The following is a 21,268-nucleotide window of genomic DNA, read 5'->3' on the forward strand; positions in this document are numbered from 1 at the left end:
GAGGAAGGGGGTTGCCCCATTTATTACAGAAGGGATGGGGTAACCGACCCCATCGCTATAAAAGCCATGGAGGGGCTACTCCCCTTTCCCTATTCGATCACCAGAGGAGTAGAGAGGGAGTATGAAGGGAGAAACGGGAGGAGGTGTTGCAGCCGTCGTCGGTCTCCGTCAGATAAGCCCTCTCCCTCTCGTTGTTTGTTTAAATACGGGGGTCGCCGACAACTATGAAGTTGTTGGCGAGTTGCAATAAAACAGGGACAAGGAGAACCCTGTCTCTGCCTTGCAATAGAAGAGGGAGAGCGACATAGGGGTTTCCCCTCTGTTATTGTCTCTCGTTGGTGACAAAAACGGGGAGGGGAGGATCGGCTATCGCGAGGAGGCAGGAGGTTCGACTGCTGCCCTCATCACCACAGGCATCAGCCCATATGCAGAAGCTGCAACAACTCGGTGACAATGGTGTCGCCATAATTGTTGCAGAGTCAATACAGTGCAAACTCAGTTTGCATTTTTTGTAGACCGAGTGGGCCATATTGCTCGGTTTGGGCATGACCCGGATCGAGCCAGATCAACGCCAACTCAGCCAAGGTCTGAGTACTCTGACAGATCGACTCGGTCTTAACGGACCAAGTCGGGGCTATATACCGTGACAGACCGTCTTGGTCTATTCAGACCAAGTCGGGTCCGGATTAGTAAGCAGACAGAGTCGGGTTTGTAATGGGGGATCGATTCGGTCCAAACCAAAGGTGGGCCCAATATGTGTCAAACCGACTTAGTCTAGACCGAGATAGATCGGATGTGTAAGGTACATAAAGATACGTGTGCGCGTGTGGTGAAAAAATTGAAGTAGTAAAGACTCAATTTTTTCATTACAAATTGGATTCAGGGTTGGATCCCAGTTTGGACCCAAAACTCAAGTTAGACTTGATAAGATGACTCGATTTAGATCCAGACAAACTATTTCAAGCGGGTTTGGATCAAGAGTACTGAATCCAAGATCCAAATTGGAGTTGAGTTGAGGACCTAAGGGGTCAAATTTTAGTATAGAGGTGGATCTTAAAGTAACATGAAGTAAAGATGACATAGAGGTCATTATGAATGATTGAAAGAGCAGAAAGACCATTTTTCCCTTGATATGCCTACAAAGCATACAAGACATAACTAAGTGCCCCAAAGTCAGATTCATGTGATTCTTGAATCCGTAGATTCTACTGCTTGAGTAGAATCTATTAGTAGGGGATGTGAGGACAAACTCTGAAAGAATGGAGTCAGAGTTTGACAGTTAATTCTAAGGGTGTTTTGATAATTTTGATGATACGAGATATTTGTTGTTTTCGGATCAATGATTGCAATTGGAATTTAAGCGTTCCAGGTAAGTGAATATTTACAAATTTCTCTTTAGTTGATTAAAACACATGCTAGTTAGTTTAGGCATCTTTATATATGATTCTATGTGCTTCAAGTATGCTAGTTTTGTTTATTGTAAAGAGACACTGTTTTGCATGCCTAGGAATCTATAAAGTTCAAGTGTAATGCTTAAACTTGATCATGCATATTTTTTGAGTTATGAAATAAAAGTGGCATGACATGATTGCATGTATGAGGTTGATGTGTTATGTGAAAATTGAGGGTAGAGTTCCAGAGTCTCAGGGTAGGTATTACCTTGGGAAATGTCACGCTTATGCCTTGGGAGGAGAATTGTAAGTGTCATGAATTAATCTGTGGTGGGTTGCCATCCTTAACAGTTCAGACATGTAAATATATGTTAAAAAGTAATTAGTGGATATACATTGAGGATCATATAACACACTAAATTCAAGATGTGAATGTTGAGTAAAAGTTATCTATAGGATGACCACCCGGTGTGTGATGGGAACTCTACTAGGAGGCATGGTCTAGGGTAATGTTGGGGTGTGTACCTCATGAGTAACCTAAGAATATCTTAGACGTTTCTAGGTGACCCTTAGGGGTTAGAACATTGCCCACTAGACACATGTAGGACGTAGCATGAACCACAAAACCTTGGGGGCAGATATAGCTTCTTAAGACACCTTGGGGGCAGGTATAGCTCCTTGAGACACCTTGAGGGCAGGTATAGCCACCCTGGCTCTTCGACTAGCTACCGTTTGAGTTCCTTCGCTCCTAGCTTGCAACCGGCGAGCTGCTGCAACACCTGTGTCCATAGTCTGGGCCGGTTTGGACTGCGTTGTTGTGAGTGGTTCATAAGTCTAACCAACATCGTAGACTCTGAGTTGTCTACATGGGTTGCTACACCCGAGGAGGCTATGTCTAGAATAGCCGATTAGAGTAGAAGATGTGTTTGAAAATGATAATAGAGATGCGGTAAAGGGGGTAAAACTTATAACAACATATGTGCATAAGTAACAAACTAAACTAAGACTAGGAGCTTAGAGCTCACTACAGTTGCAACGGTCGTGTCTATTTGTAAATGAAATCTTACTGGGTTGTAGACTCACCCCCTTCTTTTGGTTGCAACTGTAGGTTCAGGAATTGCTTCCATCACTCACAGGACCTAGTATAAGACTGCGACTCTGCCACTTCAGAAGTATGGTTTACCTTTACTTTCTATTCTGCTTTTGTCTTTGGATGGTTATGATATTGTAACTGGATGTATAGACCTTTAATTATTAAATGAAAAAGAACTTTTCTGTCATGGTTTGGAGTTGCTTTTGAGATTATTGAGTAATTTCCCTCTGGGAACTAATGTCCATGAACCCGGGCTTGAGAGGCCCTGGATCGGGTCGTTACAAAAACCCCTCTAAAAAACCCTTCGCCCCAACACTAGATCGATAAATCCCGTCCCATCTGCTCTATGTGACCCTGGGGGAAGTAGAAAACCTACTCGCCTTGTCGCGGAACAGTCACCAGCGGTCCGACGCATGCATGCCAGAGCTCATTGTACAACGGATCCTGCATTTCTAAAACAAAATCAACAAAAAAGAGTGAAAAAAACAGAAAATGAAAGTTAAGCTTTTCCTCATCCTCCAACAAAATCCCAAGCAAACACGAAACCCAAACTGAGATCCGAAAGCTTACCCTATCCCCGACAGAGACTACCTTCATCGCCAGCCGCAAACCCGTTGTATTGCCTCAGCAGCTCCGTTGTAGCCTTCTGCAACATCCCGCCATTGCTCGGCTCGCTGCACGTGGAGGAGAAGCACTGTTGAATCTCGTTGCTCCCGCTTCCCTTGATCGACACCTTCGACGACACAATCTCCATTGAAACGAATCACAAGCAAAACCCCCTCATAAGCCACTGATCTCTGCTAAAAACTGTCTCACCATAACCACAAATCCAAAAAGAAAAGAACAAAAACCCCCATGTTCCACCCTTATAATCGCGTTGTAGAACAACCAGAGAACGAATATACTCAAAGAAAACGATGAAACAACTTAGCTTTAACTTCCCGTGCAGAAACCTCAACAATCCCATCTCAGAACAACCAGAAGACAAAAAAACAAGAACAAAAAGTACAAACGCTCGCTTCTTCTACGGAAATCCTTTCAATTCCGTCTCAAAAGAAGCACAAAATGAAGGAAGAGGGAAAAATCCTAACACATCCTTCATCAGAAACCCTAGAATCCACTTATAAAGGAATCAAAGTTCACGAAGGAGAAGAAACCAGAATTCTTCGACCTCCCTTTGGGGGTAATCAGAGAGAAAGCGAGGAAGGGAGAATTTCACACTGTTTTATAATAAAAAGTAGCAACGGAAAATTTCTGTTGCAAAAACCGTCACTAATTAGCGAAGGATTAGCAACAAAAAAATTATGTTGCTCATCCGTCGCGAAGTTGCGACGGTGTTTGAGACGAAATTTTTTTGTCGCTCATCCGTCGCGAAGTTGCAATGAAGTTTGAGACAAAAAATTTTTGTCGCTAATCTATCACTAATTAGCGACAGTTTTTGCGACAATTTTTTTCCGTCGCTAATTTTGTAACTAATTTTAATCTTAGTGACGACTAATTTTCTCTGGTTAACAAATTGATGACAGAAATAATCAGTCACCAATTTCTGTGGCTAATTAACGTTTTTCTTGTAGTGTTCATCCCCGGTCCAAACGGGACGAGGCGGGGCTCCGCTTTCCCCCGGTCCACTGCCATCCCTATCGGCAGCAGCATGATACTAGTAATGGAGTGGTGTGCAGTAGGGATGCAACATGGGTCAGATATGAGTTGCATGAATTCAATCAGGCACTGGATCGAAAAATTGAAGAGTCAATCTAGTTCTAGATCATCAGCCAACTTGGATCACATATTGGAGTTTAGTATCCTATGACATTGAATACAACCAAAACAGGAGAAAATAATGACTCAATTGAAGCAAGGTAAATGGGTCTTTTGTCCCCATTTTGATCCAGGTTCAGTCGTATATTGCTAGCTGAATAATTCCGACCTGAATCTTAATAGAGTCAAGTATATCCGTTACAGATCTGGCACAGATTTAAATACATACCATCCGCATCCAACAATATGGCTAGGATCTGGTTTGAACACTGCTTAGAAATCTGACCCATTTGTGTCCCTAGTGTGCAGCCTATGTCACACGGGATGCTCATTTTGACTCTTGTGCTTTATTTTACTGTTTGATCAGCAGTAAAATAAAGAGAGATTAACTTTTAATTTCAGACTCGATATGTTTCAAACAAGCACAAAATTCAGTCCAAAACAGAATCAAAACAAAGCATAACACAATCAAATTTGATGCAACTCCGAAGAAATACGACCCTAGGTTAACGCCTCTGCCTAACAACGATAGGAACATCTAAATTTTCTGTAACGCTAACTATCAGAATTAACAGTCATTGAACAAAATCAATAACAGAAATTTTACTTAAGTTTGGAGCAAATTGAACCACGTCCAACCAGGTTCCCTGCCCACATTAAAGTATGCAACAGATGCATACAAACTCAGAGATGGTACCTGTCCTAAAACAATAGTTTCTCAAGCAAACAAAACTGTTTACGTTTTTAGGGTTCTCCTCCATAAAAACCCAAAGGGAGAGGAAAAGAAGAGCTTTGAATAACCACATAACCCTACCCAATGAATTGGGTTGAGTCCAACAACTATTTTTTTTTGTCTAATGAAGGCTCTTTATGGCTCAATAGGTTCAACCACTTTAAAATAAAAACAAAACCTATCTTAGAACCCCTGATCCGATGATTTAATCAAAGATAAATCCTAATTCAAAATAAAAAATAATTCTTAAATGTTCAAAAAAAATTTAATTTTTGGACAAAATTTATGTCAAATATTGACAAAATAAATTCTGAAAGTTTAAATCCAGAAATGATGTCATTAACCCTGGGGGGCTTGGCTTAGGCACAAATGTGGCTTCCACTACAACAAACCAGCGGATTAGCGACGACCTAAATCCATCGCTAAACAGCTTAGCGACGGATTAGCGATGAATTAGCGACAAATAGCTTTCATCGTGAATTTTTCGACACTAATAAGCGACGACATATATCCGTCGCCCATTCCGTCGCTAAGTAACGACAGACTGTATCTGTCGCCAGGTCCGTCGCTAAATTGTGACGGAATAATGAATGACAAAATCCGTCGCAAGGCTGTCATCACTAAATGACGACTTCAGTTTGGCGACGGATTTAGAGTCGTTACTAATCTGTCGCTAAATTCAACACCCATAGTAATTAGTGACGGATATATCTGTCGCTAATTCATCATAAAAAAAGTAAAAAAATTTAAAAAAATATTTGAAAATTAAATATCGAAAAAAAAATCTCGTGATACAATTTATATTTTCTGTGAATAAAAAACAAAATACACATCAAAATACATATAAAAGGAAACTGAAACAATTAATCGATCCACCATAGAATTCACAAGTTCTAATTATTTACAATTTAACATTTACATTTTTTAAACAAAAAGAAGGTAGAACAAATTCAACACATAAATCTAATCATCGTCAAGATTTTGTGTGTCCTTTTATTCAATGTCTCGATCTGTCCCTTCAGCTCCACTACGCTGATTATCGCCAGCAACCTACACGAGAAAAGAAATGTCAGTATTGATAAACAAAATATGCTGAAATATAACCTACTCTATATGTGATTCTATCATGCGCATATATGTTCTAAGGCAGTAAAGAAACTTTATACATGATTCTATCATGCTCGTATGTGTTATAAAGCAGTAAAAAAACTTCATATATGATTCTATCATGCTCATATGTGCTCTAAGGCAGTAAAAAAACTGTATATATGATTCTACCATGCTCATATGTGCTCTAAGGCAGTCAAAAAGTTGTATATGGGATTCTACCATGCTCATATGTGTTCTAAGGTAGGCAAAAAACTGTATATGTGATTTTATCAGGCTCATATGTACTCTAAGGCAGTAAAAAAATTATATATGTGATTCTACTATGCTCATATGTGCTTTAAGGCAGTAAAAAAACTGTATATTTGTTTCTACCATGCTCATATATGTTCTAAGGCAGGCAAAAAACTGTATATGTGATTCTACCATGCTCATATGTGCTCTAAGGCAGTCAAAAAGTTGTATATATGATTCTACCATGCTCATATGTGTTCTAAGGCTGACAAAAAACTGTATATGTGATTTTATCATGCTCATATGTACTCTAAGGCAGTAAAAAAACTGTATATGTGATTCTACTATGCTCATATGTGCTCTAAGGCAGTAAAAAAACTATATATGTGATTCTATCATACTCATATGTGTTCTAAGGCAGTAAAAAAACTTTATACGTGATTCTATCATGCTCATATATGTTATCAAGCAATAAAAAAACATCATACGTGATTCTATCATGCTCATATATGTTATAAAGCAATAAAAAAACTTTATATGTGATTCTATCATGCTCATATATGTTCTAAGGCAGTAAAAAAACTTCATACGTGATTCTATCATGCTCATATGTGTTCTAAGGCAGTAAAAAAACTTTATATGTGATTCTATCATGCTAATATATGTTCTAAGGCAATAAAATAACTTTATACATGATTCTATCATGCTCATATGTGTTATAAAGCAGTAAAAAAACTTCATATGTGATTCTATCATGCTCATATGTGTTCTAAGGCAGTAAAAAAACTGTATACCTGACGGGCACCAGAGCTCATGTTGAATGCAGACGAAGTTCCTCTGTCTTGAAAAAAGTTGCATAACTTATTACGGACAATGTTGGGAATGACTTCATTTAAAAAGTACTGCATTTTGTCCTCAAGACGCTGACAGACACCATCCCAAGACATAGCAGGGTCATTAGGACGTTGAGAGTTGATGTTGGCGGGAGAACTCTGTGAGCCCGGGCTGCAGGAGGCAACGACTGGTGTGGTGTTCATGTTACTCCCAAACTTGAACACACGACCCTTTTTGGGTTCACCGGTTGCAGTCACCCATGCTGCAGGATCAAAAGGCGGATGCTGAGTGGAGTCATCGCCATATTGTTGTACCATTTGCTGCTTGTATGACTCCTACAATGTAATGATTAGAATATGAATTAATAATTAAGAATTACAATATTTGTGATAACGTAATTCATAGTAACTTGTCTATTATAATGTTTATTAATAAAATAAATACATACCGTTGTCGCTCTTGCCTTCTCTGATACGAACTCTCCCGTGGTCTTACGTTTATGTGTTTCAACAAACGCATCCTTGTATGACACAATGCCTCCTTTTTCTGCTTTCTACGAAGTGAAATGACAAAAGATTTAGTTAAGAGGTTTGCAACAATACTTATAAAATTGACAATATATATATATATATATATATATATATATATATATATATATATATATATATATATATATATATATATTAATGAGTTACCATTTTCTTCTGGTGGCTCCCAAAAGTCCTAGATCCACCTGTGTGTAGATGGGCTTCGGGCATTTTCGCTCGATTTGTTGCAGCCTTCGCTGAGCGATTTCGAAATGCATCCCCCACTCACTTATCGCACATTCCCTCCCAATAATCTCTCCTGATAGTAATAGGGTCATGACCCTTCCACTGTAATGGATCATCTATTCCGCCAGTTGTTTTTTTTGTTGCAGTCTTCATATTGTGCAACATGTCTGCAAATCAATTGACAACCACCTTCTGTCACACCTTCCTTGCATCATGTTCCTCCATCGTAGTTGCGAAGTGATTCAAAGCCTATATATATTTTAAGAAAGTTAGTAGACATGACTATAAAAAAATATTAAATATGAAACACATTAACTATGACAAACAACTGTATACTATGAATGAGGACCATAATTTGTCTATCACCTCTTTTGGATACTCTTTTCATTGAGCGATCGGTCCTGATAGAAGTAGTGAATTCCTAATATCGCGTACTACTTCTTATAGCTCAAACCTCGTGCTGCACATGAATTGGTACACAGTAAATATCAATATACAATATTTATAAGATATGCAATAAGTGAAAACAAAATACTTACGGTCGATTATCGATATACACTATTCGAATGAGTCTTCTTGTGCCAGACTAAGAAGACCCTACATCCTGTGTTGGCTCCTGACTTGTATGATCAACTGGTGTAGGTAGGTCATGTACAGGCGAAACATCATCTGTAAAAAAATACGTTAGAAATTCTCAGAATGCACATTTCAACTAATCAAGTATCCAATTAGTTAAATGATATACCTATCAAAGAAGCCCGTGAAGATGAAGGCTGAGACTGGCCACCACTAGATGAACGACCACTGTAACCTCCACGAACCATATTCTAACAAATAAAAAATATCTTGCAATACATTCAAATTTTTTCAAATCATTCACATCAAGTATTTCAATACATTCAAATAATTCAAATCAAGTATTGCAATACATTCAAATTATTCACAACAAGTATTGCAATAATACATTCAAAACATTCAAATCATTCACATCATGTATTGCAATAATACATTCAAAACATTCAAATCATTCACATCATGTATTGCAATAATACATTCAAAACATACAAATCAAGTATTGCAATAATACATTCAAAACATTCAAATCATTGCAATACATTTCTATACATTCAAAACATTCAAATCATTCACATCAAGTATTGCAATAATACATTCAAATCATTCACATCAAGTATTGTAATAATACATTCAAAACATTCAAATCATTGCAATACATTTCTATACATTCAAATCATTCACATTAAGTATTGCAATAATACATTCAAATCATTGCAATACATTTCTATACATTCAAATCATTCACATCAAGTATTGCAATAATACATTCAAAACAATCAAATCATTCACATCAAGTATTGCAATAATACATTCAAAACATTCAAATCATTCGCGTCAAGTATTGCAATAATACATTCAAAACATTCAAATCATTGCAATACATTTCTATACATTCAAATCATTCACATCAAGTATTGCATTACATTAAAAACATTGTAATACATTCAAATAGAGGTTTGCATTACAAGATTTTGCTCACTAGCTCGAGAATTCTTCCTCATCACTTGTTTGACTTTCATATTCTTCTTCGTCTTCATCTTCTTCAACTTCTTCATTATTGTTTGCCCATCCACTTGGTATATCATTTGGATCACATTCTTCTATGAATGTTTCATCGACCAATGGCGATATGACATGCATATCATGCGCAACATCGTGACCATAAGAGAAGTCATAGATATCATCTGATTGATAGTAATCACTCTCTTCAGTTAACTTGTCTTCTTGTAACTAATCATACTCAGGGTATAGTTTGGACTTCACCTTGCAAACTGCCCACCATTCATTTCTATCCGACTTTTTTGTACTCGGATATGAAGTATAATAAACTTGTTGAGCTTATAAGGCTAATATGAATGATTCATATATTTCAAACCTTGATTTATGATTCACTTCCACAATGCCTGAGGCTTTGTCGACTCTTGTTGCAGTTGGATCAAACCAATGACACTTGAATAAAGTTACCCTATTATTTATGCCTAAGTAAGTCAACTCCATTATTTTCTCTATAACGCCGTAGTAATCATGTTCATTTTCACCGTAGCTGCTACCCTTGACACACACGCCACTATTCATCGTTGATTTATTTATATCATAGTCTTTTATATGAAATCGATAACCATTTACGATGTACCCGTTGTAACATTGCACAACTTTGGTTGGACCATTTTGTAAATCACATATTTCTTGATCTTTAACATCACCATGACGGACCTACACACAAACATAAACAATGATTGTGATCATGACCAATTAAGTAACTTAGTGTTGTTTACAAGTACACAATTTATGTGAGCATCCTTACCAACTCTTTCAACCACTCCACAAACTTAGTTTCACGTTCTTTTTGTACTTCTGCATCAGTGAGATGTGAAACTTCTCTTCGCAACTCCATATCAAATCGTTTGCAAACCACAAATACTTATATTACCGAACCATATATGCACGCATAGCACATAAAAGGATTTAGAATTGTGTTGCGTCTACATATACTTACTCGTTGTATGGGTCGATCGTTGAGCAATTAAAAAGAATATAGATGTGTGTTGCGTCTTGCTCTCGATCTGTCAAGAGTCTTGATCGGCAACTACCAAATGCATGCATAAGTGGTTGAAATATCGACAGTTTGTCAACTAAAGTTACTTGTTCTCCATCATCGTTACGAGGCGGGCATGTGTAACGTGTTGGAATGTGAGGTTCAAAGTACATAGGTGAGAAATTTGAAATCTCTTCTAAAGTGTACGCCTCACAAATAGAGCCTTCTACTCTTGCTTTATTACAAACCTTTTTTTTGAGGTCAAACATGCATCTGTCAAAAATATACATTTCAAATTTGAAATATTTGTCATTGAAGAGACAAATATAAGAAAACATATACCTTTCAAATGGGTACATCCACCGATATTGCACAGGACTACCAACCTTAGTTTATATGGCAAATATATGATCAAATATTCCATAACATCGAAAAATGCTGGCGAAAAAATCTTTTCTAGTAGACAAACAGTAGTGATGACAGAGTCCTCGAGATTCTTTACATCAGATACTATGACTTCCGATGCGCACAATGTTCTAAAAAATCCACTCAACTCAGACAATACCCCCCATATAGGTTTGTCTAACATATCATGGAATGTTAGGGGTATCAATTGTTGCATAAAGATATGACAATCATGGCTCTTCAACCCATATAATTGTCCATCGTCAATCTTCACAGCCCAAGCAATGTTAGAGACATATCCATCTGGAAATCTCAACTGCCTCAACCATTGACATACATGCTTTATTTGATCAGGTTCAAGCACGTACCTTGCATTTGGTTTCAGTACTTTGCCATTATACTTTTTGAGTTCCAATTCTGGTCTTTTACATATTACTTTTAAATCCATACGTGCCTTCGGATTATCCTTTGTTTTTCCTTTAACATTCATTACTGTATTGAACACATTATCAAACACATTTTTCTCCAGATGCATCACATCCAAATTATGTTGTATCAATAGGGTCGGCTAATATGGTAGTTCCCAAAAAATAGATTTCTTTGTCCAATTGTGATCCTTCCCAAATCCAAGGAAAGACGTCAGACTACGGGCATCTGTTAATACATCTGGAAAGTATCACAATCTTCTTAAAATCTCTATGCCAAACAATCTTGTGGGTGGACCTTCCATTTGAGTTGTGCCTGCTCAAAACACATTCCTTTGTCATCGTAACGGATGGTTGCTGGGTAGAAATTGACGATGACACTCAAACCAGTAAGGCTTCCTTTCATGTGTCAATCTAAAAGTTTTTGTATCCTCCATGTAGTACAAACATGTCAACCTCCCATATGTACTCCAACTAGATAACATACCATATGTAGGGAAGTCACTGATTGTCCATAGAACAACGACCTTCATATTGAAATTTTGTTTTTTGTGGGCATCATACGTGGTAACACCATCATCCCACAGTACTTTTAGTTCATTAATCAATGGCCTTAAATATATATCAAGATTTTGGCAAGGTGAGGTCGGACCAGGGATCAATAGAAACAAGAAAAGATTTGGATGCTTCATACACAAGCTTGATGGAAGGTTGTATGGAGTTACAAATACTGGCCAACATGAGTATGAAGTTGATCTACCCCCAAATGGATTAAATCCATCTGTACATAGACCGAGTCTAACATTTCTCACTTCCATTGTGAAGTTTTGATGAGTACGATCAAAGTGCTTCCAAGCTTCGGCGTCAACAGAATGCATGATCTTGTCTTCATCATGTCGAACTTTATTTGCATGCCATATCATGTGTTTAGTTGTCCTTAAAGACATATATAATCGTTGCAATCTAGGAGTGATAGAAAAGTAACAGAGCGACTTTTATGAAACTTCTTTTGATCTCGTGCTACCATTGCCTCTTGTCTTTGGCTTGAATCGAGGATGCCTACATGACAGGCATGATATGTTATTTTTCTGATCCTTGAAATACAACATGCAGTGATTTGGACAAACATCTATCTTTTTATATCTCATACCTAGAGCATTGACCATAACTTTCGCACGATAAAAATTTTGTGGCAATTTCTCATATTTGGGCAACATACTCTTCACAATCATGCACAAACGATCAAAACATGATTGACTCAAATTATACTCGGACTTCAAATTCATTAGTTGAAGAACTACAGACAAGATAGTGTGACTCTTGCAACCGTTCCAAAGTGGCTCATCAGTATCTTTAAGTAAATCATAAAATGTACTAGCTGCATAGTTTGGTGATTCTTCATCTACTGCAATTCTTACATCACTAGGACCCATAGCAGAACCAAGTTCTGTTCCTGCGACATCGAATATCAAATCCATATATAGATTATCGTGCACCATATTCACCCGTGCATCAAAATTGTTTCTAAATTCTTCTCCATGAAACATCCAATTCTGATAATCACTCACAAAACCCTTCCTGTATAGGTGATGTCTAACGCCATGAGGTTCTACAAATCGATTATTCTTACAAATCTTATAGGGACACCTAACCCGACCTGTGGGATCCACTGTACTGACACTTGCAATTGCAAATTCAATAAAACTTTCAACACCATTAATATATTCATACGGTAACTCATTGTCAACTATCCTACGGTACATCTATTCACGATTTGCAGTAATTTTGTCGTATGATGTTACGAAATGTATCCTAACCAGTTAAAAAAGAACCATCAGAATGCTATGACAAAGAAAATATCAAATTTATCATGCAATATATGATGTCATACAATCACAAGAATTATGATGCATGCATTGATAACTTAATATTTTCATGTGCAAACTATTCATAACACGATACATTAATTTGAAGCATACTTTCATTATACATTTTCACATGGAAGTCATAATAAAATTGAAAGTAACTACATGCAAGCATGGATACAATCACATCAAATATTGCAATACATGAAAATCATTCATATAAAAAAATGTCAAACATGTACCTGCAACAAACACACTTCAATATCTCGCTAACTACTACCATGCCTAGCATGAAATCCGTACTCCAAAAATAAGAACACTTCTATTCTCGTATATTAAAATCATGCTCAGCATGATCTTCAAACTCCAACAAAGCAGTCCTAGATATCAACAACTAAGTGAGTGTGTGAACAATAATGTGTTGCATCCAATAAATTAAATAACATGTGATGCACTTGCATCACTTACTCACCATGGGTATTTACCCGATTTGCATTATTTTTGTCACTTACTTAATACGGGTGGCAGGGCACAAGCAGGTTCCGTTGATAAATCTGTAAGATACACTATGTTAAAATGAAGTCACTCCCTGCCGAAAAAAAAATGAGGCAAGGTCACCCCCTTGTCGAAAAAGCAGGGGGGCGACCACCAGCCCGAATAAAAAATGACAGGGGGCGACCCCCTGCCGGAAAAAACAAATGAGGCAGGGGTCGTCCCCCTGCCAGAAAAAAAAAGAGGCAGGGGGCGACCCCTTGCCCGAATAAAAAAACGAGGCATGGGGACAACCCCCTGCCGAAAAAAAAAAACCCATGCAGGGGTCGCCTCCCCTGCTGGAAAAAAAAAGTGGCAACGAGGCAGGGGGGTCGACCCCTTGCCCGAATAATTAAACAACGAGGCAGGGGGTCGACACCCTACCGGAAAAAACAAAACGCGGCAGGGGGTCGACCCCCCCTGCCGAAAAAAACAAACGAGGCAGGGGGCGACGCCCTGCCCGAAGAAAAAAATGAGGCACGGGGGCGACCCCTGCCAAAAAAAAAAAACATGCAGGGTCGCCCCTCTGCCGAAAAAAAAAGTGGCAACGAGGCAGGGGGGTCGACCCCCTGCCGAAAAAAACAAAACGCGGCAGGGGGTCGCCCCCCCTGCCGGAAAAAACAAACGAGGCAGGGGGTCGACCGCCTGCCTGAAAAAACAAAAAGTGGCAGGGGGTCGCCCCCCCTAGCCGGAAAAAACAAACTAGGTAGGGGGGTCGACCCCCTGCCGGAAAAAACAAAACACAAGGCAGACGCCCCCCTTGCCACATGTAAAAAAAACTGGGATTTACCTGCGGCGGGCGGGGGACGACGAACGGTGGACCGGGGGGAGACAGGCCGGGTGGCGGAACGGGGAGCGACAGGCGGTGGCCGGCGGGCCGGGGAGTGCGTCGGGCGGCAGAACGGGGGAAGACAGACCAGGAGGAACGGGGGGCGCCGGGCGGCGGACTGGGGGGCAACGGGCCGGGCGGCGGACCAGGGAGCGACGGGCGGCGGCCGGCAGGCCAGGGAGTGCGCCGAGCAGTAGAGGGTTGCGTCGGTCGGGTGGGAGAGACGAAACAGGAAAGAGGAAAAGGGGCTCTGATTAGGGATTTACGCAAAAATTAGCAACGGATTAATTTCGTCGCAACTCCATCGTAAATTTATATGACTCCTTAGAGCCGGAATATTTTTGTCACTAATTTCGTCGCTAAGTAGCAACGAAAAACTAGCCATCGCTAAATCTGTCGCTAATCCTTGCATCTGTTGCGACAAAAATGAGTCATCGCTAATCCACCGCTACTTAGAGACGGATGTAGCGACAAACGTTTTTTCGTCGCTACATCCGTCAATATTACAAATCTTAGCGACAAATAAGTTTCTGTCGCTAACTCCATCACAAAGTGGCGACGGAAAAAATCCATCGCTAATTGGCATTTTTCTTGTGGTGTTCATCACATTCTCCTCGAGCTTGCCCATATCACTACATTAAGAACCCTTGAGGTATCCTCTTTTTACTGGGCAATATACACTCATCTTCGACCATGCAGCAAAGGACGCCCTTATGGGTCGGTCTATCAAGCATATTTTTTTTCAAAAGAAGAATATTCATTCAGAGCTTAAAAGTAAGGAGTGTGATGAGGTATCCCACTCGAAAACAAACCAGAAACAACATAGGAGAAAATCAGGCTACAGGGGAAAAACATGGTACAATGGTAAATCAGTTGGACCCAGAAAAATCGATGAAGATACGCTACACACCCCGTGATTCAGTAAAGATTTCTGTTGCAGCCAATCCAACTCATCGGGCGATCAAGCCACCCACCTCCTGCGATCCTGATAAGTAAGTTCTCAACGCAGTTGGTGAAGCAATAGTTCTGAGATGTTACGTAAGCTCCTAAAAATATGTTGGTTGCGCTATTGCCACACCAACTTCCATGCTATCAACACCCTTATGCACCACAAAAAGATCCACTTCTTGCCTTTGGACTGCAGGTTACCCACAATAAGAACCTGCCTGGGGAAAATAATGCTGTCTCAATTTATTCCCAGATTGCCCCAAGCCTGTGTCAACAAGAACCTTAAAAGCTTTACATGATCTTCATATTTGATAATATGAAGATCATGAGATCGAGTCCTTGATTATCGACATTACTCTCAAGGACACTCACAGTCCTTGATTGTCGACATTATCAAGGACTCTCTCACTGCAAGACTCTCACACTGCAGAATGTTAAGGACTATTCACAAGTCATGGTCAAGCTTATAAGATTTAAGAGTCCCGGTCAATTCAAGAGTTTCAGTCAAACTTGAAGATAAGGAAGTCGAGTTTATCATGAGAAGATAATTGAATTGTCATTGTACTTGTTCCTCTATATATACATCGATTGTAACAGGTCATAAATTCAATTCAGTGAGCAATAATTCAACTGATTCCAATATTTCTTGTTCTTGTTTTTCCTACATGGTATCAGAGCATGGGTTATAGTTTTCGTTCAAGCACAATATTCAACCCCTACTGCAAGACCGGATCGACGTTTTATCGACTGCCCAGATTTTCTTCTTTTCTCTCTGTGCATATATGGATAGCGAAGTCGAAAGTACATCAACCATGTATTCTGAAGAGATGGAGAGCCCTTTTTTCCTCCATCATTAAGACGATCTCGGTATGGCACTGGTATCACAACCATTGACTGGTGATAACTACACTAGATGGTGTCGCGCAATGACCATGACACTATTTGTGAAAAATAAATTTGGATTCGTAGATAGATCCATCAAAAAACCGATGTCTCCAACAAAATCTACTAGTGCATGAGAACACTGCAATAACATGGTACTATCATGGCTTCTCAATTCATTGCATTCGCATTTATCATCAAGTGTCATCTACGTCGAGACTGTAGTCAAGGTATGGGCCGAACTTCACGAGCAATTCTCTTAATCGAATACTCCACACATATACCAGATTCAGTAAGAGATCATTAATCTTAAACAGATGCAAACTTTTGTGGCAGCCTATTATACAAAGATGAAAGGTCTCTAGGATGAGATGTCCACATATATGATTGTTTATCTATGTACATGCGACATGACAAAGGACATTCATGAACAACAAGATCAGGAAAGGCTAATATAGTTTTTAATGAGGCTAAATGTGAGATACAGTGCCATAAAGACCCAAGTGCTCTTAATGACACCATTGCCAAGTATTTCCAAGGCTTTTGAACTATTCGTGCAAGAGGAAAGGCAACATGACCTTAGAATCACGTCAATCCAAGAACTGGTTGCGGCAAGTGTAAAAGGTTTCAATGCTCAAACTAGTGCAGATCCTAACAGAAATTGACAGAATCATGTCCGCCCAAAGTGTGACCGTTGCAGAAAACTCGACCACGTAAAGGCCAAGTGTTTTCATCTTCACAACTTTTCGAATCGATCTAGTTCTCCCACCAATGCCCGACAATCGAGTTAGGCCAATGCAATTTCGATGACTTCTTAAGGCAACAAACCCATGCCCGTCCAAAATCCTCAACACTTCACCCTAAAGCAACTCGATCAGATATTAGCCGCAATAAATCTAGGTAATACCAAACCAACACTTGCCGCCAACCTAATAGGTAATCTTCATGTCTCCCTTGCTTGTTCCTTACCGCCTGAAAACTGGATCATAGATATAGGTGCTATAGATCATATTACTAATTCCTTATCAAATTTAATGCTTCCTAAACTCATCGTTTTCTCTCCTATTGGCTTGCCAAATGAGTCTTTTGCACAAGTAACCCACACTGGCAGTGCCCAACTAGGACCAAACCTCAACCTTTCAAATGTTCTTTTTATTCTATATTTTAAGTTTAATCTCATTTCTGTGAATAAATTGATCTAAGATCTAAATTGTGATGTCTGCTTTTATCGTGATCATTGTGTTTTATAGGACCATCTCTCAAAGCGGAAGATTGGAGTGGGTAAGCTGCAAGGAGGACTCTATGTTCTTGAGATCAGTGATATTTTTTCATTAAAGAGTTCTTCTTTTGATTCTAGTATTTGACACTTAAGACTTGGACACATTTCAAATACTAGATTACAAACCCTTATTGATAATAATATATAGACTGCATGGTTGTGTTCCTCATGATTATTGCGACATTTACCACATGGCCAAGCAAATTTGTTTGCCCTTCCCCAGTGAATCTATTTCCTCGACAAAACTAGTTCAACTCATATATTGTGATATATGGGAAGGATATCAAACCACTTCATTATCCAGAGAGCAATATTTCTTGACCATAGTAGATGACTATTCTAGAACCACATGGGTTCACCTTTTGCGGCACAAATCCAAAGTCATTGCTTAAATCAATAAATTTTTCTCGTTTGTTGAAAACCAATACAACAGTAAAATTTTAAGCTTCAGATCTGACAATAGAACTGAGTTTTTTTTAAATGATATGCATTTTTTTAAAATAATGGTGTTGAGCATCAACATAGTTATGTTGCAACCCCTCAACAAAATGGTGTTGTTGAACATAAACATAGAGATCTGCTAAACGTTGCCAGAGCTTTGAGATTTCAAGCTTCTTTATCCATCAAGTTTTGGAGAGAATGCGTTCTAACGGCTGCCTATATCATCAACCGCATTCCTTCCAAATCATTAATGGACAGAACTCCTTACGAGTTACTTTATAAGAAGAACCTGACTTATGAACACTTTTGCATTTTTTGATATCTATGTTACGCTCACAACATACGTCACTCTCATAAATTTGACAATCGTGCACAAAAGAGAGTGTTTGTCGGATATCCATATAGTCAAGTGGGATACCGGGTTTATGATCATAAAGCAAACAATATATTTTTTAGTCGAGACGTCAAATTTTATGAAAATATTTTTTTTTTCAAGATCATAACACTCTGGATGAAGAAGAGGGGAGCATCCTATCCATTCTCATTTTTGAGCCCCAATCCTATGAAACTCAAGATTCTTCATCCAACCCAGTCCCTAAAGCTCCCATTATTCCTCCTGATCCAAACTCTGAATCTGTTGAGCCTGTTCCCACCCATCCTCGTCGATCCAAAGGAAGTCGACAACTGCCAGTGCATCTCAAGGACAAACAATATATTTGTCAGTCGAGACGTTAAATTTTATGAAAATATTTTTCCTTTTCAAGATCATAACACTCTGGATGAAGAAGAGGGGCACATCCTACCCATTCCCATTTTTTAGCCCCAATCTTATGAAACTCAATATTCTTCAGCCAACCCAGTCCCTGAAGCTCCCACTATTCCTCCTGATCCAAATTCTGAATCCGTTGATCCCATTCCCACCCATCCCCATCGATCTGAAAGAAGTCAACAACCGCCATTGCATCTCAAGGACTATAGTTGTTACACGGTTGCCCCCATATTCTAGTCGATTGAGACACGAGAGGCGGTCCCCACCATCGATCATGAGCTTTCTTAATTTCTAAGGTATGGCCATTTTTCATTGGACCATCGTGTCTTCTTAAGTTCCATCTCTCAAACCACAGAGCCCAAAACCTTTTCCCATGCCATGAAGTCCCAGGACTGGCATGAGGCTATGACTTCAGAAATTCGGGCATTGTAAGACAATCACACTTGGTCGATTGTAGACTTGCCTGTGGGAAAACACCCAGTTGGTTGCAAGTAGGTCTACAAAGTCAAATATCATTATGATGGTTCCATTGAAAGATACAAAGCCCGACTCATGGCCAAGGGCTACACCCAGATTGAAGGCTTGGATTATAATGAAACCTTCGCTCCTGTCACCAAGTTAGTCACGGTGCGATGTTTGCTAGCCCTTGCTACGGTCTTCAATTGGCATCTATTCCAAGTAGATGTTAATAACACTTTTCTTCACAGGGATCTCATAGAAGAAGTGTATATGACATTACCACCCGGTTTTTCAGTTCAGGGGGGGGGGGTGTAAGGTTTGTAGACTGCACAAGTCATTGTGCAACCTTAAACAATCATCTAGATACTGGTTTGCCATGCTCTCACATTATCTGCTTCATGAAGGTTTTACACAATCTAAGGTCAATTACTCTCTTTTCTTCAAGATCCCTAATGGGGCACATATATTTGTTCTAGTTTATGTGGATGATATCATCATTGCAGGTGATGATATTCAATACATCGAGCAACTTAAGTCTAACATACATCAACACTTTGGATTGAAAGACCTTGGTCGCCTGAAATACTTTCTCGGCATTAAAGTTACATGATCCAAAGCTGGTATTTTTTTTTCAGCGTAAATATGCTCTTGATATTTTGCAGGATATGGGCCTCCTTGGAGCCAAGCCCAGCCAATTTCCCATGGAACTGCACGTCAAAGTCAACAATGACGATGGTGTTTTACTCAAAGATCCAGGGATGTATAGACGCTTGTTGGGTCGGTTGTTATATCTTACCATAAAGTCCTGGCCAAGCATGAGATTTAAGAATATCGGTCAATTCAAGAGTTTCGGTCAAACTTGAAGATAAGGAAGTCGAGTTTATCATGAGAAGATAATGAGATTATCATTGTACTTGTTCCTCTATATATACATTGATTGTAGGAGGTTGTAAATTCAATTAAGTGAGCTTCAACCAATTCCTATATTTCTCAATCTCGTTTTTCCTACAAACCTCATGAGTTTGTAGTCCCAAAATAGGTGCCTCGGCAAAGTGAACACCTGCTACATAGCTGAAAACCCAAGTTTTTAAGCCTGCATTCTATTTTGATTCCGCCCTGCAAAATAACCCACCCTGTGAATGAGCTCATTAACAGTAACCCGCCTCCTCAAAGTGCTTTCGCTGACAGCCATTGCATTGATGGTGTAGCAGACGCCTTGTACATTGAAGAAGTAGAATAGATTCCATCACTAGTCAACATCGATGTTTTCAATCTCTACATGTTTTCATCCATAGCTTCACCAAATAACAATAGGTCATCCGCAAACAAGAGGTGAAAAATGCTCACATTACAACCACAAAAAATACCTGCCCCTCGGCCAAATTAATCATAACAGAAAGTGCCTCCATTGACCAAAATAAATAGAAAAGAATAAAGAGGATTCTCTTGGCGGAGGCCCGAACGTGGTTCGAAAGGTTCACCTCTCACACCATTCATAGAAACCTCAATTGAAGTAGCTTGTAAGAAACGTTCAATCCAAAAAATCCATCTGTCACCAAAGCTTATGTTTTTCATGCTACAAACCAAGAATTTTCAATCTAAAGAATCAAATGCTTTTTAAAGATCGGTCTATCAAGCATATCATTTTGTCAACTTAAAAAGTGAAAAAGACAAATGAGAGCATTCCTGCATGTGTAGCAAGCTAGCTAGCAATACTATGCTGACTTAACTGTTATTCTATGGATGAGTGAAGGTGGTGCAATCGTGCCAAACACCAACTTGGCTAACAAAAACAACAAAGACAAATACCATGGATTGGATGGGGGGGGGGGGGGGTACTGTGTTGTACTCAACCATGTCAAACTGCATGTTGATAAATAAATCTTTATCATTGGATTCCT

The sequence above is a fragment of the Nuphar pumila genome, chromosome 2, assembly GCF_984573655.1.
Source record: "Nuphar pumila chromosome 2, dmNupPumi1.hap1.1, whole genome shotgun sequence".
In the NCBI taxonomy this organism is placed as follows: domain Eukaryota; kingdom Viridiplantae; phylum Streptophyta; class Magnoliopsida; order Nymphaeales; family Nymphaeaceae; genus Nuphar; species Nuphar pumila.